The 26,751-nt window shown below is 42.7% G+C and overlaps 1 pseudogene; it reads right to left on the bottom strand.

Annotated features, from left to right (window-relative positions):
• LOC132226689 (far upstream element-binding protein 3-like) lies at window positions 1-26,573 on the bottom strand (annotated as a pseudogene).
• Between the last annotated feature and the right edge of the window lie 178 nt (window positions 26,574-26,751).

The following is a 26,751-nucleotide window of genomic DNA, read 5'->3' as shown; positions in this document are numbered from 1 at the left end:
CTATTCCGGGCTGTGGGCCTGCGCTGGCCCTGACGTCTGGCGGCAGAAAGTGACCCGCTGCCTGTGACATTCCGCCCAGACCACAGCGCAGTCGGGGGCACGCTGGCAGCAGACGTGGGACTTCTGTGTGGGCAGCCGCCGCGCCTGGTAGGGGCTGCCCCAGCCTCGGGTCAGGAAGCCGGAGGACGGCTCCCAGGGGTGCGGTGAGGGTTTGTCCACTGCAGCAGCAACGCTTGAGAAGCACCCTGAGCTCCTTGGAGGAGAGGTGTTTCGATGAGGCGCGGCAGGTGGCTGTGGCTGACCAACGGCTCCAGGTGCTCCAAGATGGAACCGCCAACTTTCTCGCCTAGGAGATGTGTGGCCCCTGGATCTGCTGAGGAACCCCTGAGGAACATTCGCCGGTTGGTTCGGTGTTGGGAGGGGGCGGATGCAGCTGCATGGTGCTCCTGACCGCTGGCTTTCGCTTCTGATGCCCTCACCCCCTTTGCCGAGGACTGTGTTATCTCTTGGATGCCACCAGGGATTCCCACGCTCCAGGCACAGCCATGGACTCCTCGTCTACAACTGCGGGGCCTCGAAGTCATCTCTTTGCGGGGCTGTGAGAATAAGCTCGCTGAGGACGAGCGCTGTGCGCTGCCATCGGTGGAGGGCCCCTGACCTGTGCAGCTCTCTGGGCTAATACTGCACCGTCTGTTTGAACTGAGTGCTTACGCCAGCGCCACTCTGGCTCTTCTTGGTCATTTCTCCGCTTCTTCCTTGTGCCATCCCAGCAGCAAGGCCAGATACTCTATACTGCCTCCTCCCGTTTGGGATGTGACGTCACCGTACCCCGCGAGCGTCAGCTTGGTCTTTTTCTCGGATGCTCTCTAATACCACTTCTCTTGCTTGTACTTCAAACGGGTCTCCACGATGCGAAGGGGCTCGTCCGCTCCCATGGGCAATGGGCGTCCTGGATTATGACCATTTCACACCCATCCGCTCCTGCAACTGCTTTGCTGTTTCCCTCCTTTGCCGACGGCCAGACCCACCTTGGACGCAGGGACAAGCATCTCCTGGGTTGTGCTATGTCATTATGAAAGCCAGGTCCATTCCGACAGCGGTCCACGATCTGACCGAGGAACCGTGTGGCGTGTTCAATACGTTCTGGGGTTTGTTTAATTACGCAGGGCCCCTCTGGAATCCCAGACGCTCTGAAGCATCTGAATTGAGCAACCAGATTGCGCTTGAATCCGTGAAATCTGCTCACCTCCCTTGCCAATAATAAATCCAATTATTTAATCAGGCACTTTGAATTCTGTTATTAGTACCCTCTGATGAACCAAGGCCCCAAAAGCCATTCATATACTCTATGTTCATACCCTGAAGTGTCCACTAGAGGTGTGGGATTATTCAAGTGAGAAGCTGAATCGATTAGTAGCAATCTGCTGGACCTGCTGCAGGGCATCCAGGCAGCCCCTGTACTGCTCTGCCCCTGCACCAGCTCCACAATTGCCTCCCCCCCGCACCTCCCCACCTCCCCTTGCTCTCTGGCCTGCCTGCCCCTCTGCTTTGAGGACTTCTGGGGAGACTGGCCAAGCTCTATTTCCTGACCTGATTGTTCAGCTTATAGCTCTTGAAACAAACATTGGTTCTGCAGCTTCTTTTGCATCAAGCTTGTTTTAAAATATGAAGTTGTTTTTTTAAGTCTGTGTTTAACTACAACTGTTTATTGATTCCTGTAGTGCTATTAAGATATGGGGACCTTATGATAAATGTCAGATATAAAGAAGGTTGCATTTTTAAAAAGTTTAAAATATATTTTTATTGATTTCAGAGAAAGGAAGGGAGAGGGATAGCGAAATAGAAACATCAATGATGAAAGAATCATGGATAGGCTGCCTTCTGCATGCCCCCTACTGGGGATCCAGCGAAACCTGGGCATGTGCCCTGACCAGGAATGTGACCTCCTGGTTCATAGGCCCTTGCTCTTTTATGGAGCCACACCCGCAGGGTGAGACTTCATTTGTTTACACTAAAATTTTGAGTCCAAAACCAACTGAACAAATGGAAATAAAGATGTAAGATTTACATAAAAGAACTTGGGATTTTCTTTTATAGTAAGCTCAATATGCATTAACACTATGCTAAAGCAATTCCTAAGAGCTATCCTGGTCTTTAGTCACCATGATAAAGATACAAAACTAGAGAACCAAGACGGCGGCATAGGTAAACACCGGAGAATGCTGCCTCGCACAACCACTTCAAAAATACAACTAAAAGACGGAACGGCCATCACCCAGAACCACAGGAAAGCTGGCTGAGGGGAAATTCTTCAACTAGAAGGAAAGAGAACAGCATACCAAGACTCAGAGGAGGCGCAGTGCGGAAAATACAAAGGTGCAGAGGTGCGCGCGGAGCGGGCTGGTGGCTGAGGGCGCGGTTGTCGTTTTCAATCGGGAGGGAGGCTCAGGCCCTGAGCTCCAGTTCTGGGCAAATCTCTAGGGACCCAGACTCAAACGGGAGAAGCGGGACTGTCTGGCATCGGTCGGAACTCGAGGGCAGCTTTCTCTCCAAGGTACTTGCAGCGGTTGCTGGGACTCTGAGAGGCAGAGCCTCTGGGGATGGGACTGAGAGCAGCCATAACTGCTCCCTCCACCCACCCTGTTGATCCCGTGCGACCCGCCCCGATCAAGCCCTGCACAGAGCCATTTGCCGGATAGCCTCAGGCAAAGGCTAGATTAGCACCTCCCCAGAGGACAGAAATTTTCCCACTGCAGACACAGCTGACTCTCACAGCCAGATAGCCTGGAGGTCAAATCCCCCCAGTATTAACTATAACAATCAAGGCTTAACTACAACAAGACTGCGCACAAAGACCACTAGGAGGTGCACCAAGAAAGCATAAAAAATGCAGAGACAAAGAAACAGGACAAAATTGTCAATGGAAGATATAGAGTTCAGAACCACACTTTTAAGGTCTCTCAAGAACTGTCTAGAAGCTGCCGATAAACTTAATGAGATCTACAAGAAATCTAATGAGACCCTCAATGTTCAAAAAAAAAAAACAACCAAAAAACAAAAACTAAACAACAGAGATGATGGTTGCTCTCCACCCTGAATGGTTGTGGGCTCCATACTGTTACTGCTACTGACAGGCAGGGTAGCTCAGAGGAGATGGACTAGAGCAGTGGTTGTCAACCTTGGCTGCACATTAGAATCACTTGGGAATCTTTTTAAAATCCTGATTTCTGGGCCTCATCCTCCGGAAATTCTGTTTCTTTGTTACTAATGTTGTGGCCCCACCCCATAACAAAGAAACAGAATTTCTGGAGGATGAGGCCCAGAAATCAGCATTTTAAAAAGATTCCCAGGTGATTCTAATGTGCAGACAAGGTTGAGAACCACTGGACTAGAGAGTGAAGGTTCTCAAAACCTTAGTATAAAAGGAATAATGAAACAACTAAAGACATTTACTCTGGAAAGACTAGACTGAAAGATATGTGACCATTAACTTAAACATTTGAAAAACAGCCTGTTGTAAGAGAGAATATAGTTGTTCTAAATGGTCCCAAAATCAGTGGGTGAAGAGACAGGAAGACAAATTTTGCCTCATAAAGAATTTTTTGACCATCAGAGTCTGAGAAAATGTGATGAATTATTTTAAAAAGTACTAGGTTCTTGTCACTGGAATTCAGTCATAGGTGGGAAGACCACTTGGGGATGGGTAACATATAAGTTTTAAAAAGTTTGGGTGAATGAAATCTATAGGTTCTTTTAGCTTTGAGGTTTTTAGAATTCTTATTATTCTGCTAGCACAAGGATCCCTGGGACCAGGAGCTATAGAAATAACTCATTTATATCAACTCTTAACTTCCTCACCATGATAAGAGTGATCTGTGAGAAAAACATCTTTTTCGTATTATAAAATGCTATCATTTAAGCATTTCTATTAAAATGTTTAATAGAAACAAATTTGAGGAGTTTAGCTTCTACCTAAAACCCTTTGTGCAATTTTTCAGCCATAAGCAATCACAAAGGCTTTCCCTGGGAGTCTTGTGGAGGAAGCCAGCCCTGCCCACACAACACTTAGCACAAAGCCAGGGCACGGCAGGCTCTGAAGGAAGGTGTAGTCAAAGGCTCCGGCCCTCCTGGCTGGCCCTATTCTTACGCATAACTGCATTTCTAGCCCAAGCACCTTGATTTGAGGTCTTTTTATGGGGACACTTTGAAGACACTTTTCCCCACGCTGACTTGGTATTCAGTACTTTTCCACTTCTAGCACCCCCTTTCTTCCCTCCTTCTAGCCCCCAGACTAAACATGAGTCCAATCATGTTGATATATGATCCATAAAACCACAGGCACCATAAAGCTTCAGGAGTGCTGTGTTCAGGGCTCCCTCAATATGAAGCAACCCCCGCGTCTGCACGGATCCACTTGAACCTTGCCAGGTGCACTTATTCTGTTAGGAAAAGTGGATCAGAGGGGAGTCGGTGCTTTCTCTGGTGTTAGCCTCTTGCTTACACCATCACAGTAAGTGATTAGAAGCTTCATTGTTACTTTCATTTTGGCTTGTTGCTTTAGTTAGCTATTCTGACACCTGAGAGCTCAGCTCTCTTGAGCTCAGCTGAGCTAACACAACACATAATCATGCTTCAGAAATATTTGAGGTTAATTTTGTATAGAAGATCACACATCATTATGAACTATTCTTTGCACTTAATAATAACTGCTTTCATGCTTGCTAATCTCCTATGAGAACCCACTGCAGGCAATCAATTTTACTGTCCATTATAGGTTACTATACCCTTGACAGCTTGTCTGAAGTCCACCACCAATAGATGTGAATCTTACTGCACACACATTAACATACCTGCTAATTTGAGACTCCTTTATTATGTACATGTCTTGTCCATTAAACTTCCCTGAGCCCCTTCCACATACTTCTCTTCCTGTCTTTGGTAGCACCTCTGTGAGTCTCATCTTACCTACCATTCAAGCTAGGCCTGTAACGGGGTGGAAATACAAGAGCAGATTGCCTGTCACCCTTTCCTGCAGGGCTGTCAAGACAGGGACAATACTGACCTCACTGTAGTACCAGAGACGGGTATGTGACCCAAGTCAGAGGACTGCAGCCCAATGGTATGCGATGGTTACAGAGAAGGGCATTGAGCTGGGCTGACACCACATCTTCCCAAGGATTTTCCTGCCATGGGTATGGGGAAAAGTGCTTTTGTTTTCTTCTGAGATCTTGAGCCCCAGTGTCCATTAAGTGCATGCCACTTTGAACACCTTCCCCAACTGGAAAAAACTGTCTGGTGTAGGGATGAATAAAGCCAGCGCTCATAAAGGAAATAGAAGGTAGAGAAAGAAATTGAAAAATAGACTCTTTGGGTCCAATGCTACTAATGTGTACTTCAGTTTTGTAGTTACATAAGTCAATTACTTCATTTTCCTTTGGTTTAAATCCATGTGAGTAGAGTGTGTCACTTACAAACACAAAAATTCTGATTAATACATACAGTATATCACAGTTGTTTGTTCAACATAATGCTTTCCTGAATAATTGTGTTAATGAGACAAGTTCTGAAATTAAAACTATAAAGTGAAGATAATAGCATTCAATTAATTTTGTCCCATAGTCATTTATTCAATTGTTATGGAAGGAAAGATTTGAAAGGCAGATAAGAAATCAATTATAGCATAAAGCTCTGATATCTGGATTGCAAAATTCTAATCTCTATAAGATGAATATAATATAGCTATTTCTGCTTGAGAAATAAGTGGTTTCTGCCTAATTTTGAATTTTTGCCTTATTGTGTGCTCTGAATTAGTCCTTCTATGAGTGGAAAATATTAATTCTCATCAAAACTCATTTGAATTCTGACAATAGTTGTGATGTGCATTTGCATCTAATTACATTCCACTAAAAGGAACAAAACTGGATGCAGCACAGACTGAATTGTGTTGAGTCCTGAGGAAGTAAGGGAGTCTAGAAAAGTCAGAAGGGTCTGGTGAATTGAAAGAGGGTAGGTGCTTGCAGAGCATCATATTTTCACCTCCTGAATGTAATAGAAGGAAGGCATGGCACTCATGCAGGATGTCAGCATCTCTTGGCCCTGGGTTCTTGAAGGTAGGGCTTCTCTGAGTAAACACACATACACAGTTATACAGACATGCACTCAGATTCTCTCTCTCTCTTCCCTCTCTCTTCTCCTCCCTCCCTCCTATCCTCACTCTGTCTGTGTTCCTGGCTCCTTAAATGCCTAAAAGTCACTAGCCACATTTATTTTTTTTAAAAGATTTTTATTGATTTTAGAGAAGAAAGGAGAGGGAGAGAGAAACATCAATGATGAAAGAGAATCATTGATTGGCTGCCTCCTGCACGCCCCCTACTGGGGATCGAGCCCGCAACCAAGGTACATGCTCTTGACCGGAATCAAACCTGGGACCCTTCAGTCCACAGGCCAATGCTCTATCCACTGAGCCAAACCAGCCAGGGCACTAGCCACATTTATTATCCAAACAATTAGAATAGTATCAAAGGAGCCATAAAAGTGTTCAAGTGTCTACAGATTTACCCATTTGCTCTATTCTCTTTTAGCCTCTCCAGACCATCAACACTTTTTAAACAAACACTGTACAGTTTATTAAAAACCTATCACCCCATTCAAAATTTCTTGATGGCTGCTTTAGATATTTTATACAAACATCTACAATATTTTTCCACATTCTGCTTAGGAAAAAAAGTTTTATTTAAAAAATCTTCATGAATGTCCTGATTTCTCTGTTTCTTGCATTAATTAATCTACAACAAGTTTTTCAATCATTTTGGTTCCAAAATCCTGTTGCATATCACTATTCCCTGCAGAATTTCCTTGGAATCCAGATGTGGAAGCCTCTGCTCTACACTGACAGTGTGCTCTGAAGACAAGCAGCATTGGCATCACTTTCTCTGAGCTTCTTAAAAATGCAAAATCTCTGGCTCCACTACAGACATAATAAATCAAAATCTGCAGCAAAGACCCCAGGCGAGTGTCTGCACTTTAGCGTTTAAGAAACATCTACAGCCCTAACCGGTTTGGCTCAGTGGATAGAGCGTTGGCCTGTGGACTCAAGAGTCCCAGGTTTGATTCTGGTCAAGGGCATGTACCTTGGGTGCAGGCACATCCCCAGTAAGGGAGTGTGCAGGAGGCAGCTGATCGATGTTTCTCTCTCATCAATGTTTCTAGCTCTCTATCCCTCTCCCTTCCTCTCTGTAAAAAATCAATAAAATATATATATATATTTTAAAAAGAAACATCTACAGAAGATGGTCATTCTTTTCTCTATTCCTATTATACAAAGTTTTGACATCTTCTACTTAATTAAGAAAGCTATGTAGTGCACTTAAATTTTATTTATTTTTCATCTGTACCTTGCACCAGTAAAACTTAAATCCTATCTTAGACCACAGGTAAAAATAAGGTTTTAAACTTTGTAAAGTCCCCCTTTGATGTCTCATTGCATTTTATTTTCAGAATATTCCCTATAGGCCTGTATCACCAAAGTATTTTGAACTTTATCTTTCTATATTTCTTCACCTTTACTTCTTATGTTGGTTTCCTTTCCAAGGCTGTTTCATCTTAGCTGTGACATTGTCATTCATCTCCTGCTAAATTTTCAAAATCATTCCTTCGACAGACTTCCGAGGCTCTAGTCTGCCTTTCATCTTTTTGGCCAGCTTTAATTTTGTCTAATATGAAGACCCCATTTTCTGTAGGCTCTCAGGCTCGATGTAACTTCCAAATTTCATTTCTAGGACATTGTCTGCCAATATCTGCTTTCTGGCAGTTCCTACTTCACTTCAAAATGTCTGGATAAAGGTGACTCATCAATCACCTTGACACTTTATTTTCCCACAGCTGGATGCTTGGTGTTACTCTAACCATCTTCTTGAGGATCCTCAATTTTTCGCTTTTCATCTGGATATTTTGATGTTACACAGATGCAGTAGATTGAAAACACACAAGCGCAGTGATTGGCTTATTATAGTGATAGTAGTAAGGAGTAAGCAATGATCAATCGGAGTATGAGGGTTGTTATGAATAAATTCTGTCTGCCTCAGTGTCTTCACTTTCTCACTTCCAAAGACCTTTCTACTATTTCTTTTCAGTCACTTCTCCCATGATCAGACCTTGGGCCAGGCCATCATCAGGAAGTACCCAACTCTGGCACTGTGAATGCTAATTTTCCACTATTTCATGAAAAATCTTTTATCTATCAGACTTCAATTCTCTCATCCATGCCTTTTGACACTGATTTGGGTTAAATCAACTAGAACATGGACTCAACCTTTCGGCATCTTCCACAAGATATGAGATCACCAAGAATGTCATCATTATTGAGGTCATTAATAAAGACTTTGTGTAATCACACAGAAAGGTTGCATCATAATATTATTGTTCAATATTATTGTTCTCCATAGTCCAGACCTATCCAAATAGAACTCTGCCCTCCTCACTCACAGTACTTAACCCACAGACTCCTCTTTCTGATGCCATCTCTTCTCCTACTCAAGACTTCACTCAAGTTTTTCCATCCTTTGTTCAGGAAAAGTCCATTCTGCTCTAGCTCCCACTCCCCAAAAGCCAGTATACCCATTGAAACTAATATTAGTGTCTATTGTGCAACAGAATTTCAGGCATGCAAGACAGAAAAACATGTTGGTAAGGGATAAGATGAAATTGCAAAGAATATGGAATAATGAAAGAGCTCAAAGGAAAAGGGTTTGATAATAAATACACTTAAAATCAAGGTGTGTTTGCACTCTCTATGCCTCATATTGACAAAGGTTTTCACTGGTTCTCAGTGTACAAAACTATGTGAAAGTCACTACTAATGAAGTATTACTGTGGGCACATGTCCATCCATTAGGCCTTTGCTGGGGTTGACCAGCAGACCTTGAGCAATGCATGAATGGTTACTCTGACACATGTTTCTGTGAAAGAGAGGGTTAAAGGGCTGCTTGGCTTGAGAAACCAAACAGCCCTGTTCACCTGCCTCCTCAAGTTTTTATGGTAACAACAGCTTGAACTAAAATTAACTTCTAGATACTATCAGCAGGGTAAGTATCCTTGAGAAGACACATGCATCTGCAGTGTCCTTGAAGCAAGGACATCTGAAGACTAAGCATAAAGATTCCAATAAACACCCGGGTGCTCACACATACACAGACTTGCTTCCCTACAGGCCTTACAGCACAGAAATTAGATTCAAGGCCTCTGAAGTTCAACTGCCTCCTTATAGCTCTCAACAAGCTACTTAACTCCTCTGTGCCTCATCTTTGAAATGGGAATAATAAAAGTATCTGCCCCTGAGGTAATGATGAGGTTTATATGAAATCATCAATGTATGGTGCTTAGCACAGAGCCTAGCCCAAAGTAAGCACTAAATACATGTCAGTTACATTAAGGATTAGCATTGATCATAAACCCTTTTTCTGAAAGGGTCCCATTAAAACAGCATTTTATTTTGATAACTTTATCTGTCATTTTAACATGGCTTCTGTGTGGACTGAAAGATGAAAGAAATAAAGATATAGAGTAAGGTAGAGGTAGGGTAGAGCACTGGACTTTTAAATTAAAACAAAAGTGATGAAAATAAATATAATTCCTCTGCTCCAATTAATTGTTGCAGAAATTGACTCCAAAATTAAATCAATATGGTCAAGGAAAATGAAAGCTCTTCCACTGTACTCTCCTGCTTTTACTCACATCCACATCCAACTCATACCTGGAAGACAAGAATAAATTTTCTTTTCAAAGGATCTCTTAGTAGAGATTTGACATTCTTTCTGAGTAACCAACTCCTTCTGAGTGTCAGGTTGGAACATGTATGTCCTTTTATTCTAGAAACAGATGTATGTAATGAACAAAAACTGAGTGGTAAATGGGCATAGAATTGACAAAATATTCTGTCCTTTATTTACAGTTCTGTTTCCTAATTACCACACATGATTTGCAATGTATAGAAAATAATTGCCCAAAATGCTGCATTTGTACTCATATATTCTTGGGAAAACTTTACATTATTTTTAAGTTTGTAACACGCTTGTCATTACTATAGTTTTGTTGATCCAAATTTGTAAAAATGTTAATAAATATTAAACTATGACTGCCACTTCAAGAGAGGACCTTTAGCAATCACCCTTGGTTTGCTGGCCCTGGTGTGCAGAAAACATAAGGAAGCGTGGGCAGAAGCAGGAAGACCAGCTCTGAGGATGTGTGGTAAACAGCTGAGAGATGTTGAAAGCCAGAGTAGGCAGTGAAGTGGGGTTGGAGAAACAAGGAAGAACAGACCAATAGTAAGGAAGTAGGGTGACAGCATATGGTGACAAATTCCTTCTGCTTATTTTTTGTTTTACTTATTATTATTAGTCTTCAATGAAAAAAAGAAAAAACTTCCCTTCCTATATCTGGCAATACATTATATTTATTAAGTGCATCAGGAGAAGAGGAGAGAATTAATACTTTCCGAATGTCTGTTAGGTCTTTGGACCTCTCCTTTATCTATACCAACTCCCTTGGTGACTTAACCAATATCTATACACTGAGGGCTTCAAATTATCTATGTTTAGGTTCAACTTCTTCCCTGAATTTCAGGCGTATATATTCAGCTGTCTACTCAACTTCTCCACCTGCATTTCTATTAGGCATCTTAGACTTAACATACACCTAAATAAACTTGTGATCCTTCCTCTATCTTTTTCATCTCAATATTGGCCTCTCCATTCTTAAATGGTCAGGTCAAAAATTTTCCAATAATCCTTGACTTTTCTTTCGGTTACATACCTCTTCCAATCAATCAGAAAGTCCTATAGATTTACCTTCAAAATATATCCAAGAGGGCCTTTTCTTTCCAGTAACAATGAGAAGTATTATTCAGGCAACCCTAAGAACAAAATTTTTTAAAATTTATTTATTGATTTCAGAGAGACAGGGAGAGGGAGAGAGAGAGAGAGAGAAAGATTTGCTGTTCCGCTTATTTAGGCATTCATTAGTTGATTCTTGTATGTAACCTGACCAGGGATCAACCCTGCAACCTTGGAGTACCAAGACAATGCTCTAGCCAAATGAGCTACCTGGCCAGGGCCAAACAAAATATTTGCAACAAAAATATTCTTTAAAAACCTAAGAACTGAAAGATAATCAAGAATTATAAAAACTGAAGAAGAAAGGATAATTCGGGAACAAAAAAAAAGAGAGAGAGATCTTTGCTGTAATGGCATGTGTCTATCCCAAAACATTTTCCTTGTGAATGTAAATATTATGGGAATATAGCAAGAAATTTTCTCAAACTTAGTTGGGACCTTAAGGGCCTATGGTGCTGGAATGGTCCAGAAATTGTTCAGTCCTCACATGGAGTTCTACCTCATCTTTATTTCTGGGTAATCTAGTGAATCGCATGCTTTGAACTTGATTTAGTTTATCCACAACTGGTAGCATCCCATGCCTGGCAGAAGCAATGAAAAATCCTATCTGGATGCAGTTTTCTTAATTAATTATAGGTACCAAATTATACCAACAATATTTTTCAAATAAAACATCCAGTATCTAGTCATACATTAAACACTAGGCATACAAGGAAGCTAGAAATAACCAACAGAAGCAACAGGGAACACAGTCTTTGGTGGATACCTCATCCACCAAAGAGACTATAAAGTAATCATGCTCTCTATATTTGAATAAAACAAAAGACAAACTGGAGGATCTCTTTGTCATTTTATAAAATGACAAAGCAGAAAATTTTTTAATTTTATAGAAATTAAAACAGAATAAAATTTAAAATTACATGGATGGGTTCAATAGAAAATTAGACACAATTGAAGAGAATTACTGAAGTGGAGTGCCAGCCTGGGGTCTCTTATTGAGAGGTATGGGCATGCTGAGTCCAGCTGCTACTTATTTGAGAGATTTTAGAAAAGTCTGAAACCCGAGCCATGACAGATTATTCATATGGAAAGACCACTGCAAACAGCTTGGGTGGGACTGCAAATTATGTGGGGCAGGGTCTTAGGGAATCACCAGGGCCAGGAAAACAATGTGAACCAGGTTGATGGAAACTGAGATATGGCACCTGCCAGTTGGCTCTGTGGTAGCTTACTTTTTTTGGTGCGATGGTAAATGGGATTGTTTTTATAATCTCTCTTTCTGAAAGTTCACTATTGGTGTATAGAAATGCCTCAGATTTCTTGGGGTTAATTGTGTATCCTGCTACATTGCCAAATTCATGTATTAAGTCTAGTAGCTTTTTGATGGAGTCTCTAGGGTTTTGTATGTATAATATCATATCGTCTGCAAATAAGGACAGTTTTACTTCCTCTTTTCCAATTTGGATGCCTTTTATTTCTTCTTCATGCCTAATTGCAATGGCTAATACTTCCAGTACTATGCTGAACAGGAGTGGTGAGAGGGGGCATCCCTGTCTTGTTCCTGTTCTTAGAGGAAATAGTGTTAGTTTTTGTCCACTGAGTATGATATTGGCTGTGGGCCTGTCATATATGGCTTTCATTATGTTGAGGTATGATCCTTCTACTCCCACCTTGCTGAGAGTTTTTATCAAAAATGGGTGTTGGATTTTGTCAAATGCTTTTTCTGCATCAATTGATATGACCATGTGGTTTCTTTCTTTCAATTTGTTTATGTGATGTGTCACGTTTATTGATTTGTCGATATTGTACCATCCTTGCATCCCTGGGATAAATCCTACTTGGTCATGGTGTATGATCTTTCTGATGTACTGCAGGATCCGATTTGCTAAGATTTTGTTGAGGATTTTGGCATCTATGTTCATGAGGGATATTGGCCTGTAATTCTCTTTCATTGTGTTGTCTTTACCTGGTTTTGGTATTAGGGTGATGCTGCCTTCATAGAATGAGCTTGGAAGTGTTCCTTCCTCTTGGATTTTTTGTAGTAGTCTGAGGAGGATAGGTTTTAGTTCTTCCTTGAATGTTTGGTAGAACTCCCCTGTGAAGCCATCTGGCCCCGGGCTTTTGTTTGCTGGAAGCTTTTGGATGACTGTTTCAATTTCTTCCATAGTTATTGTTCTATTGAGATTTTTAGATTCTTCCTGATTAAGTTTTGGAATGTTGTATTTTTCTAGGAATTTGTCCATTTCCTCCAGGTTGTCTAGTTTGTTGGAGTAGAGCTGTCCATAGTATTTTTTAACAATCATTTGTATTTCTGTGGGGTCTGTTGTTATTTCGTCTCTTTCATTTCTGATTTTGTTTATTTGGGTCCTCTCTCTTTGCTTCTTGGTGAGTAGAGGTTTGTCAATCTTGTTTATCCTTTCAAGGAACCAGCTCTTGGTTTCATTGATTTTCTGTATTGTTTTTTTGGTCTCTATGTCATTTATTTCTTCTCTAATCTTTATTATCTCCTTCCTTCTGCTCACTCTGGGGTTTTCTTGTTGCTCTCTTTCTAATTCTTTGAGTTGTAGATTTAGATGATTTACTACCATTTTTTCTTGTTTTTTTGAGATAGGCCTGTAGAGCTATAAACTTCCCTCTCAGGACTGCTTTCATTGTGTCCCATAGGTTTTGGATTGTAGTGTTTTCATTGTCATTAGTTTCCAGGATGTTTTTGACTTCTTCTTTGATCTCATTGTTAACCCAATTAATATTTAATAACATGCTATTCAGCTTCCAAGAGTTTGAGTATTTTGGGTTGTTTTTATTGTAGTTTATTTCTAATATTATGCCATCGTGGTCTGAGAAGATGCTTTTTATGATTTCAATCTTCTTGAATTTGGGGAGACTTTGCTTGTGACCCAGTATGTGGTCTATTTTTGAATCTGTCCCATGAGCACTTGAGTAGAATGTATGTTCCGTGGCTTTGGGGTGAAGTGTTCTGAAGATGTCTATTAAGTCCATCTGATCTAGTGAGTCATTTAGGATTGCTGTTTCTTTGCTGATTGTTTGTCTAGAGGACTTATCCAGTGATGTCAGTGGTGTATTAAAGTCCCCTACTATGATTGTATTGTTGTCGATCTCTCCTTTGATATCTCCCAGGAGTTTTTATATGAATTTGGGTGCTCCTGCATTGGGTGCATATATGTCTATCAGGGTTATATCTTCTTGTTGTATTGATCCTTTTAGTATTATGAAGTGCCCTTCCTTATCTCTTGTTATGGCTTTCACTTTGAGGTCTATTTTGTCCGATATAAGTATTGCTACCCCAGCTTTCTTTTCCTTTCCATTTGCCTGAAAGATATTTTTCCATCCCTTCACTTTCAGTCTGTGTGAGTCCCTTCTAATGAGGTGGGTCTCTTGTAGACAGCAGATGCATGGGTCATGTTTTTTTATCCATTCAGCCACTCGATGTCTTTTGGTTGGAGCATTTAGTCCGTTTACGTTTGAAGTTATTATTGAAAGGTACTTGTTTGTAGCCATTTCTTTTTTTGTGTGGCTGTTTTCTTTCTGAGCTGTTTATTTCTTCTTTTTACACCAGTCCCTTTAGCATTTCTTGCATGGCTGGCTTGGTGATGATAAACTCCTTAAGCCTTTTTTTGTCTGTGAAGCTTCTTATTTCCCCTTCAATTTTGAATGATAGCCTTGCTGGATACAGTGTTCTTGGATTCAGTCCTTTGCTTTGCATCACTTTGTAAATTTCTGTCCATTCTTTTCTGACCTGATGTGTTTCTGTTGAGAAATCATTTGATAATCTAATGGGAGATCCCTTGTATGTAACTTTCCGTCTCTCTCTTGCAGCCTGTAAGATTCTCTCTTTGTCCTGAACATTTGCCATGGTAATTATGATGTGTCTTGGTGTGGGTCTTTTCGGGTTCACTTTGTTTGGGACTCTCTAGGCTTGTGTGACTTTTTTCTTCCCCACCTCAGGGAAGTTTTCTGATATTATTTCTTCGAATAGGTTTTCTAATCCTTGTTCATCTTTCTGTTGTTCTGGCACCCCTATTATTTGTATGTTGTTTCGTTTCATGTTTCCAAAAGCTCCCTTAGGCTCTCCTCCTTTCTTTAATTTTTTTCTCCAATTGCAGTACAGTTTGGGTGTGTTTTGCTTCCTTGTCTTCTAATTCACTAATTCGGTCCTCCGCTTCTCCTAGTCTACTGTTGATACTTTCAATGGTGTTTTTTATTGCAGCTATATCGCTCTTCATTTCTTCTTGTATCTTACTTAAGTTGTTGATTTTTTCATCTGTTTCTTCTAGCTTCTTGCATATGTTATTGATTTTTTCCTCCATCCGATTTATGCACTCTAGGACCCTCATTCTGAATTCTTTTTCTGTCATGTTGCATGCCTCTGTATCACTTAGCTGCTTTTCTGGTGAGTCCTCCTTTTCTTCCCTTTGGGGGTTTCCTTGTCTACCCATGTTTGATCTCACTGACATATCTAGACGTTGAGTTGTTCAGTGGCTGCTCCTGGGTGGCAGTGGCTCCTTGGGCTGTGGTTGCTCTTTGGGCAGTGGCAGTAGCAGCTGCTCCTCAGTTGGCAGCAGCTCCTCTGGTGGGTGCTGTTCACAGCTGTGGTGGCTCTTCTGGCTGGTGGCGGGAGGCTTCATGTACAGCTGCTGTTCCTCAGACAGAGGGTGTGGTGCTCAGGAGGCTGCTGTTGCTTGGATCTGCTGCGTTGATTTAAAGGCACAAAATACAACACAACAAGGCACCACATACCAGGCACTAAACACAAATATATTCACGATATTAATAACCCCAAATAAAGGTGACCACCCGAATTAAGAGAATTAGGGGATAAGGAAGAAAGAAGAGAAAAAGATAAAAGAGAAAAAAGAAAAGAAAAGAAAAGAAAAGAAAAGAAAAGAAAAGAAAAGAAAAGAAAAGAAAAGAAAAGAAAAGTAGGGGGGGGAAAGGAGTGCAAAAATGAAATTGGGAAAAAGGAGGGGGGGAAAAAGAGGAAAAAAGAAAGAGCGAAAAGAGAGAGTGAAGTAGAAGAGGGGAAGAGACTATTTATATGAGGATAAAACTCCTATAGAACCGCCACTAATCCCAACAAATTCCAGCAACAGCTCCCTGGAGATGAATGCAAACTAGAAACAACCAATAATATCAAGAGAGGCAAGGGAAAACAGAAGCACAAAAATAAACAGGGGGGGGGGGGGATGTGGAGGGAGGGGAAAAACCAGCAGAAAAAAAGAAAAAGAAAAACAGCCTCATAACCAGTCCTAAAACACACACACACACACACACACACAAAACAAACAAACAAACAAACAACAACAACAAAAAACAATATACTCAACAATTAAGCAAACAGCAACAAAACAATAGAAAGATAAAAGAAGAAAAAAAAATTGGATAGTGAAGAAAGATAAGGGATATGTGTATAAGGATTTAGAGCAGTGGATTGGAAATAGGATATATAAGTAGGGTGAAATTTTGACAGGAGGTAAACAGAAGGAATAGGGAAAATCTAAAGCAGGAATAGGGTAAGAGAAACAGGACAACAAAAGGGGAAAAGTGAGGGAGAGGGTTTTAGCATAGAGGTAAAATTGAGGTAGGGAAAATTGATGCTAAAGGAATAATGAAAATAGAATGGAGAACACTAATCCCAAAATAAAATAAAGAGAAAATAAAATGACACTTTAAAAAATGGTAAAATGGTAGCAGTAATAATACTGGTTAAAAATAAAAATGTAGTTATTAAAACGGTAAAATCAGGTGATGGAAAAAGAAGAAAAAAAATGGTTTCTTAGTTAAAAGGTGAAAAAAGAAAAAAAAATTTGCAGTAGTGAAGGTCCTTCGGTTCTTCTACTCGTCAGTCTGGCTCGCCTTAGTCCTATCCAGAGCTGGTTCTTTAATCGTTACCCTGCTCTGTGTTGTTGCTGGGATTGACAATCCCTCTATAGGCCAGACCCTGTTAACTCTCAGGGACTGATCAGATTATTTTAATCCTTGATCTCGTTCAGGGTGGAATCTGGGTGTGGCTGTGCTCCTTGCCTGGGGGCTAGGTAGAGGAGTCCCACCCTCCAGAAAGAGTGGCTGCCCCGATCCTGGGCCCAGGGGTGTCTCAATTCATTGCCACCTCTCCGCCCCCCCCCCCTTAGTCTCTCCCCAGATTCCACTCGTCCACACCTTCTCCCTCTCTTCAGCACAGGTGAGTGTCTGTACCCGAAATGTCTTATGAACAGGATTCAGTGAAAACAAACAAACGCTGGCCGCGGAAACGGGGAAGGCTTAGTTTCTGTAAGCTCTTCTCTTAACGTCACTGCATGGTCTGGTCAGCTCTTCAGGCTGTCCCCGTTAGGCTCAGTCCTCCGTGATCACAGAACCCAGATCTCAAATCCCCCGGCGCCAGGAATCCCGAGGTTCTTCTTTCCCCAGTCAGGAGCTGTGCCTGTCCCAAGGGACTCGGCTGTCTGCCACGTGGTCTGCCTCTGACCCTCTGGGCTCAGAGGTCTGGCAAACTTTCCTGCCCAGATCCCTGGTTTATTACCTTTCCAGGGGAGTTCTGCCCTTCCTGGCTGCAAACCGTCTCACCAGCTGAGTAATTTCACCAATTCGGGGTGGGTGTTATTAGTTTCAGCTGCTTACTCCATTTCATATCTTTTCTAATTACTGTTTTGAATTTCTTAGACATACCACACCTTTATCCATTCTAAGTATACATTCTTTGGGCCTTTGTCACTTAAACTAATTTTAACAAATGTTCTTAATTTATGAAAAACAGTTTAAGAATTTTAATAATCATTGTTTGTTATTGCCATATCCTTTCAAAACAGTGTCTGTGACTATTGCTTGCCTTTAGATAATTTTGACCATACATTCATACCTGACAACTCTTCATTTTTGCCTTCTCCAAATTTAGGCTTGAATTCAAAATAATAAAAATGTTAACATGTCTATATAGATATTTGGGTTTTGAGGGATAGTCACCAGGTAACAAAAATTTGTTCCTTCACCTTATAAAAAAAAGATCACATAAATAATTAGGTTGGTTTAATATTCCTCAAATTTTAGATAACTCATAACTTTAGATGAATGTGTTTCATTGATTGTGTGTTTCTTTTTTCAAGCTAAAAAATATACTCTTGTCCAAGCACAAATATTGGTACAATAAATGTCTATAGTAGCTGGAAAAGAATAGTCTCTTAGTAAATTGTTCAGGAGTAGCTGGCTATTCCTATGAAAAAATAATCTTGCCCCCATTCACCCATGTTCAAAAATCAGTTGTAGAACTGAATGTGAAAGACAAACTAAAAAACTCTAGTAGATGATATTGGAAATTTCTTCATTATCTTGTTCACATGAAAGAAAGAAATTTATAAATGGAACTATATTGAAAGTAAGAGCTTCAGTTTATCAAAAGACCATGAAGAGAGTGAAAAGGAAAGTCACAGAGTAGGAGGAAAACATTAATAAAAACAACTGACATAGGGCTTGTATACAGGTTACATAAAGAGCCCCTGCAAATCAACAAGAAAAGCGCAACCCAGTAGAAAATGGAGAATGACATGAAAAGGCACTTCACAACATGGGGAATGCAAACACTAAATGCAAATATGTAAAGGTGTTCGACCTCATTAATAGTCAGGTAACTGCAAATTAAAAGCATACTTAGATATCACTACATAAGCACCTGAATATCTAAAATGTAAGAGAATGATAATAACAAGTATTGGCAAAGATGCCAAACAACTGAATTTTTCATACATTACTGGTAATAATGTGAATTTAACAGCCACTTTCAAAAACAGTCTAGGATTATCTATTAAAGTTAAAAACCCACACCACATGATCCTGACATAGATGATAGATAATTAGATAGATGATAGATAGATAGATAGATAGATAGATGATAGATAGATAGATAGATAGATAGATAGATGATAGATAGATAGATAGATAGATAGATAGATAGATAGATAGATAGAAAGCTAGAGAGAGGAGGAGTGGGGAGAGAGAGATCTCCAAACATTAATATATCCCAGAGTATTGTGTACCAATAGATATATAAAAGAATGTTCACAGCATTCACATCTAGTATTGCTTCCCTATGCCTCAATATGCAATGGTTTTAAAGAATCATAATCTGTTCATGCAATTTTAAGTTGTACAACCATATGTTAAGCAAAAGAAGCCCGAAACAAAAGAATACATACAACATGAGGTCATCTTTTAAAATTCAAAAAACAGGCAAAACCAAACATCATGCTTAGGTGGAAAAACTATAAAGAAAAGCAAGGAAATGTTTCCCATAAAAGTGATTTCCAGGAGAATGTTTCTGGGGGAAGTTGTTGCTTATGCTTAGACCTGGGGTAATTCCACTCACACAATGAGCTGTTACATCTCTCATTATACACTTTTCTGAATGTACCTTATATTTCCCTATACAAACAGATTGTTAATAGTGTTTTTTTTAAATAAAGTCTTAACTTGTATAAGAAGTTTCTTAATCTTTCTGAACTTCAATTTCCCCATCATTTTTAAAATATTTATAGTAATAAATATTTATAGCATTATAAGAGGTAAGAATTCTGAATATCATAATACCTCAATACAAAGTGGGGTTTTTTCCAATTTCCTCCCAAATCCAAACAGCTGAGGGTGTAGCAGCTCACAGGAGCAAAGGAGACTGCACCATTCTTTTCCCATTAGCCTTAGCCCTAGAGGTCATTGGCTGAGAGCTAAGATGAGAGGGTAGAAGACCTTGCTACAGCCATAAAAATTCTCTCTCTCTTCCTCCATTGCCATCCTCTTTCTGCCACTCTCTCCCTCCCTTCTCTCTCCTCTCCATCTTTCCCTCTCCCTGTCCTTCTCCCCTTCTCTTCCTGTCTCCTCCTCTCTATGGTATTCCTACTATGGTCTGCAAAGACTAGCTTATTTAAAGTGGGTACATATGTTCACTTCTATTATTGCTTCCCTATGCCTCTGGGTGTGGGGAGAGGGAAGTGGCAGATTGAGAAAGTGTCAGAGAAGTATGAAAAGAGAACAAATGCTCAAGTCCCAAGTTATTGATAGAAACAAAGGAATGCTTCAGGAAGAAAAGAAGATATAGTGATATGGAGTGGACACGTCCCCGGCAGCCTGCAAAGCCATTTCACTCCATTCCCCCATGTTATGGAAGAAGAAACAAGTGAAAGAGGGTCAGCAGGAGTACAGGAATCTTGGTTTGTTCTGCTGGGCTGTGGCCTAGAGGGTCCTTGTGCTCCCCTCTGCTGCCTGCAGAAGTCTCATCCTTAACAGGCAGGAATAAATGGAGCAATAATAGTAAATGGGCCCACCCAAGGGATGAATTTCAGCTACACTATGGGAAAAGAACTTTGGTGATAAAAACTAACCATCATGTTTAACATGGATTACACAGGAAAATACTTTCCTGGTTCCAAACATACAGGACGAACTTATAGATTCCTCTGTCTATGCACTCATTTTTTAATTAATCCTAATATATAAAAACCCAGGGTCTGTAACGTTCAAAATAACCAAAGGCTCGACCAACCGGAAGTCAGTCCTGCAGTCAGTGCTGGGTTGCCGTGGTGACCCAGCACTGACTGCCAAGGGAGCTGCAGATCAGGCCCAGAGTGAGGCCTGGAGAGAGAAGTAGGGTCTGATCCATAGCTTCCATGGCAGCTGTTGATCAGCCTTGCCTCTCTCTTTCTCTCTGGGCCTCTGCAGGAGCTGCTGATCAGCCCTGCCTCTCTGATCAGGCCTGGAGATAGGCCTGGAAACGCTGACTGGCATAGAAACCGACCAATCAGAACCAAATCTGGTGAACTGCGAGGAGCCAATGGTTGCCTAGGAGGCAGAGCTTTTGATGCTGACTGGCATAGATACCAACCAATCAGAACCTAATCTGGGTGAACTGTGAAGGCAGAACCTAAGTGGGGCCTGAGGAGGGGTTTTAAGGGCAACAGCTGTTTGGTGTAAGGTGTAAGAAAGCGGTTCAATTTTTTAACGACCGGTTTGGCACTATAGTGCATATGGCTGGCAATCAGTCCAGATTATGTATTTTTGTCTGCCAAGAGCATCTCCTCCTGCAGAAAAAGGCTTCACCCCTTCCCCCACTTAAGCAATCCTTTCCTATATAATCTATCTATACTAATAAAAGGGTAATATGCTAATTAGACCAGGTGGACCAGCCATCTTCCTGATGTCCGACTTCCTTCCTGACAAAACCATGGTGGTGGGGGCTGAAGCAGAGGCAGTTAGGGGTGATCAGGTCAGCAGGGGAGGACAGTTGGGAGCAAGATCAGGCCGGCAAGGGAGGGCAGTTTGGGGCAACCAGGCCAGCATGGGAGGGCAGTTGGGTGCAATCAGGCAGGCAGAGGCAGCTAGGGGCAATCAGGCCAGCAGGGGAGAGCAGTTGGGGGTGAGATCAGGCTGGCACAGGAGGGCAGTTAGGGGTGATCAGGCAGGCAGAGGCAGCTAGGGGCAATCAGGCCAGCAGGGAGGGCAGTTGGGGGAAACATCAGGCTGGCACAGGAGGGCAGTTAGGGGTGATCAGGCAGGCAGAGGCAGTTGGGGGCGAGATCAGGCCAGCAGGGGAGGCAGTTAGGGGTGATCAGGCGGGCAGGCAGAGAGGTTAGGGGCAATCAATCAGGCAGGCAGAGGGCGTAGGGGCAATCGGGCAGGCAGGCAGGTGAGCGGTTAGGAGCCAGCAATCCCCGATTACAAGAGGGATGTCCGACTGCCAGTGTACGCCTGATCCCACAGATCAGGCATACACCGGCAGTCGGACATCCCCCAAGGGGTTCCTGATTGGAGAAAGTGCAGGCTGGGCTGAGGGAACCCCTCCTTCCCCTGTGCATGAATTTTGTGCATGGGGCCACTAGTGTAATTTATAATTCTGCTTTCTAAAAATATCTGGAGCTGTTAACTTAAAGCCAGATAAAGCATATTCATTAAAAACAATCAGAAAAAACATAATAATTTAAAGAGAGGCTAGTAGATGTTATCAGGCAACTGGGACAAATTGGTTACTGTAGTTAAGGACAAGATCTACTACCAAGCCTCCTGGCAGCTGAGTGTGGTGACAGGACATCTAGCCATTCCCCACAGGGCAGTGACCAGGTGACTGGGCTGAAAGGAGGGAGCCTGCTGCTAAGGAACCCAGGGAATCTGCAGGCTCTCTAGCAGCTCTGGGCCCGTGTCTCCTCTGCAAGAGTAATGGGATTGACTACATCACCTTAAGTTTATTTTAGCTCTAGAATGTTGTGAATCACTTTTGATTCACTGATCAATATTTTTAAAGTCCTAGTTCATTTGGAAAAGCAATTTATTTTTCCTGGTATTGATTTGTAGGGGGAATTTGTCACAAAGTTCTTTATATAATACACAGTGAGTAACTCAATTGATAGTGTGCTTACTGCTGTTTTGAAAACCAAAACAAAACAAAAACCTACAGAAATGTACATTTAGTAAGGAGTTCCTGAATACTGTATTCCCTCTATAAAACTTAAGGGGAAAAACTTAAGGTAAATTTAGTATTTCCTAAAGTTTGTTCCATTAGTCCCATAAAACACAACTTGAAAAAAATTATTTCAAAAGCAAAGAGGACAGAGTAAATGCTATGCTCACCTCCTTGCATGACATCAAAATTACAACTAAATTAAGAACAACCACCTTTGAGAGCCACCTGAAGACTAGCTGAGCAGAATCATATAACTAAGGATACAAAAGGGAAGCCACATTGAAACTGGTAGGAGGGCAGAGGTGTGAAACAGGCTTGTCCCAGACCCACATATGGCAGTTAAGAATTAAGAGGGGGCTCTAGCCAGTTTCACTCAGTGGATAGAACATTGGTCGAACTGCGGACTGAAGGGTCCCAGGTTCAGTCAAGGGCACATGCCCAGGTTATGGGCTTGATCCCCAATAGAGGGCATGCAGGATGCAGCCAATCAATGATTCTCTCTCATCATTGATGTTTCTGTCTCTCTCACCCTTTCTCTTCCTCTCTGAAATCAATAAAAATATAATTTTTAAAAAATAATTAAGATAGGCAAGGGGGCTGGCAGGACAATGGTGAGGGAGTGAAAGGAATATGTGTAGATGTGTGTTGTGAGTGTGTGAGTAAGTGAGGGACAGTTAGATCCTGCAGGAGTATCAGGGGCTGTCAGACCAGGATCTCCTGGATGGGGAGCCCCTGCCACCACTGCAGGCATTCCCTGGGCTATAGGGCTCAGGCACAGAGCCCACACCATCATGAAAGAGAGAGCAGCCTCCACTAGGAACCCAGCCTCACCACCACCCATACTAGCCTTGAACACTGCCCAGGACCTTGCAGCCACACCAGCCAATGTCGTGCTGCCTTGCCCGCAGACCTGCAGACCCCAGGATGTCCATTTCTACGGGTGCACGGCTCCCCCAAAAGAAACCACCACTCTCTGCTCCCCAAATGCTGGCGGCTGGACACCGCAGATGCACTGTTGCACCGTGCATGGGCTCAGGAGCCCACCGCCCAGTGGCGGGCAGCTCCTGGGACCCTCTGTGAGTCTCTGCTGTGTGCACGCCTCTCAAACCAAGGGTGCACAGCTCCCCCAACAGAAACTGTGACTTCTCACTCCCTGGTGGCTGGCATCTAGACACTGTGGTGAGCTACTAAGGGCTCGCCTACTCAGATAAGGTTGTGCTGTTTCAGCCACAGACTCCAAGACTCCCACATCCCTAGCTGCTGGCTCCTGGACTCCCTTGTGATTCACAGAGTGAAGTCACTCTGGCCAGAATCCCACTGCCTCATCTGCAGACTACGGGACAGCTGCTTCCCACTGTCACAGGCTCCAGGACCTTTGCAGTGATTTGCAGAGTGACACTACCCCAGCAAGAGTCACACAACACCAGCCAGAGACACATTACCTGAGCCTCAGGGCCCAAGACCACTTCCTCCCAGGCCTTGGACTCCGGGATCTCACAGTGAGCACAGGCCAGTGAGACCTCAGGCAACCCTTTCCACAAGAGTCAGAACCATGATCACACCACAACAGCTTGCATGACAAGGCCGGGGATGAGTCACATTGTCAGACAACCCATGATGAGACTTCCTCCATGAACAAGAAACTAACATTGAAGACACAACTAGCTCAAGTAGGGAACTCCACTAGAACACCAAGCTCAGGAGATCTGAGAGACTGCACCACTGGGTCCCACAAATCACCAACTACATAGGACCACCCACAAAAGAACCTGGGTAGCAAAGAGTTGGATCTAAGACATAGAAACAATTAAAACATTACATTAAAAATGGGGAGGCAAAGAAACAATCCCCAAAGGAAAGAAAAATAGGAATTACCAGAAAAGGAATTAAATGAAATGGAGGCAAGTAACTTGTCAGAGAAAGAATTCAGAGTAATGATTATAAGGATGCTCAAACGTCTGGATGACAAATACACACAACTCAATGAGAATTATAAGGAGCTGAATTAGAATTTCAACAACATGAAAGGAATAAAGAGGAAATGAAGAATGACATAGCTGCAATAAAGAACACAATGGAAGACCTCAACAGTAAACTAGAAGAAGCTGAGGACCGCATCAGTGAGTTAGAAGACAAGGTAGAAAAAAACCACCCAAGCACAGCAACTACTGGAGAAACACCTAAAAAGCAGGAGGAGAGTCTAAGGGAACTTTGGAACAACACAAAATGAAACAAAATTCGCATAATAAGGGGGCCAGAAGGAGAGGGAATGAAGCAAGGACTAGAAAACCTATTTGAAGAAATAAAGACAGAAAACTTCCCTGATTTGGGGAAGAAAAAAGTCACACAAGTCCAAGTAGACACAGAGTCCCAAACAAGATGAAACCAAAAAGACCAACATCAAGGCACATCATAATTAAATTGGCAAACATCAACAACAAAGTAAGAATCTTAAAGATTGCCAGAGAGAGAAATAAAGTCATCTACAAGGGATCTCCCATTAGACTATCAACTGATTTCTCAACAGAAACACATCAGCCAGAAGGCAATGAAATGAAGTATACAAAGTGATGCAAAGCAAGAGACTGAATCCAAGAATACTATATCCAGCAAAGCTATCATTCAAAATTGAAGGGGAAATCAGGAGCTTCACAGACAAAAAAAAAAAAAAAAAAAAAGGCTAAGGGAGTTTATTGCCAGAAATGCAAGAAATGCTAAAAGGACTGCTGTAAAAAGAAGTAGAAAGAGAAGAAGGAACACAGGCATCTATCTATCCTATATAATAAAAGCCCAGTGACCATAATGGCAGAATGACCACTTGACCAGTCACTATGAGGTGCACTGACCACCTCTCAGTTCTTCCCCCTGGCTGGCAGGCTCCAATCATCCGATGGTGAACGGGGAATTGGGGTGGGTGGTGGGGGATGTGGGTGGTGCCAGGCCAAGGCCCCCGCCCCGCCAGTTGCTCCACACACAGAGGGTGACCCATAGCTGGGGTGGGGCTGGTGAGCAGGCGGGAATGGTGGACCTCTCAGTCCCTCCCCGCAGCCGGCAGGCTCCCATTGCCTGATGGCAAACTGGGAACCCGGGTGGGTGGTGGCAGGGGGCAAGGCTGGCTGCCAGCAGCTGGGGAAGATGGCCCTGATCACAGGCTAGACCAGGGGTGGGCAAACTTTTTGACTCGAGGGCCACAATGGGTTCTTAAACTGGACTGGAGGGCCGGAATAAAAGCATGGATGGAGTGTTTGTGTGAACTAATATAAATTCAAAGTAAACATCATTACATAAAAGGGTACGGTCTTTTTTTTTTTTTTAGTTTTATTCATTTCAAATGGGCCAGATCCGGCCCGCGGGCGTAGTTTGCCCACGGCTGGGCTAGACCTAGGGACTGTACCCGCCCATGATTTCATGTGCCAGGCCTCTAGTATATATGTAAAAGCCCAGTGACTGTTATGGCAGAACGACTGATCGCTATGATGTGCACTGACCACCAGGGGGCAGATGCTCAACACAGGAGCTTCCCCCTAGTGGTCAGTGAGCTCCCACAGCAGGCGTGCCACTCAGCCAGAAGTCGGGCTCACAGCTGACAAGCGCAGCTGGGTGCACGAGCATCTCCCGCCTCAGGCAGGTGCAAGCTCCAGCAAACAGACTATAGTCCCAACACCGAGGTGGTGGGGATGTAGCTGGAGTGACCACGGATCAGCGCCACCAGCCCCAGGAACTCTCCCTTCCAACCCAGAAGCTGTACCGCACCCTTACCTATTGCCCTCTGGGTCTCTGCTACGGGCTCGGGAAAAACCCACAGAGGTGCTTCATGCACATACTGACTGGGATGGCCCCCATCTCGAGAGCAAGCACTGGCGAAGTCCAGCCCAATGACTGACACCCACGTGAGTCTGCAGGTGAGCCCTTCACAACTTCCACCTACGACTTGGCCCAGGTCCCATCTCCCAGAAAGGTTGGCATGCTGGCACCAAATACCCACTCCTGGATCCCTGCAGAGGACTGATCAGCTCTGGTGGCAGAGAGGCACCAGCAGGTGTTGGCCTGCCCTGTTCAATTCAGGCAGCCCCACACTTGGGCTGGGAGTTGTGTGAAAAAATCACAACCTATACCCTGCAAATACAATCTACTGTGAACTAATGCAGTGTGGAACGTTTGTGCATGACCGGGATGATCTTAATACCCACGTTGGCCCCCTGCAACTCGCTCTCGGGCATCAGGGCCATGTTCCACCCCTTAGTTATTGCCATGTTCCAATGCAAAACTGAAATACTAAAAATGTGCCTTACCTGGGACCGTGATCAACCTCTCTCTCCTTCCTTCCTACCAATCCTAGCTGCCACTTCCAAGTCTGACCGGCGTCCCCTCTGGAGAGAGTCCCAGAAAAGTGAGAAAATCCCAATC

The sequence above is a fragment of the Myotis daubentonii genome, chromosome 2 (assembly GCF_963259705.1).
Source record: "Myotis daubentonii chromosome 2, mMyoDau2.1, whole genome shotgun sequence".
NCBI classification, from domain to species: domain Eukaryota; kingdom Metazoa; phylum Chordata; class Mammalia; order Chiroptera; family Vespertilionidae; genus Myotis; species Myotis daubentonii.
The sequence above is the reverse complement of the archived record's forward strand: the minus strand, read 5'-3'. Positions and strand labels throughout refer to the sequence as shown.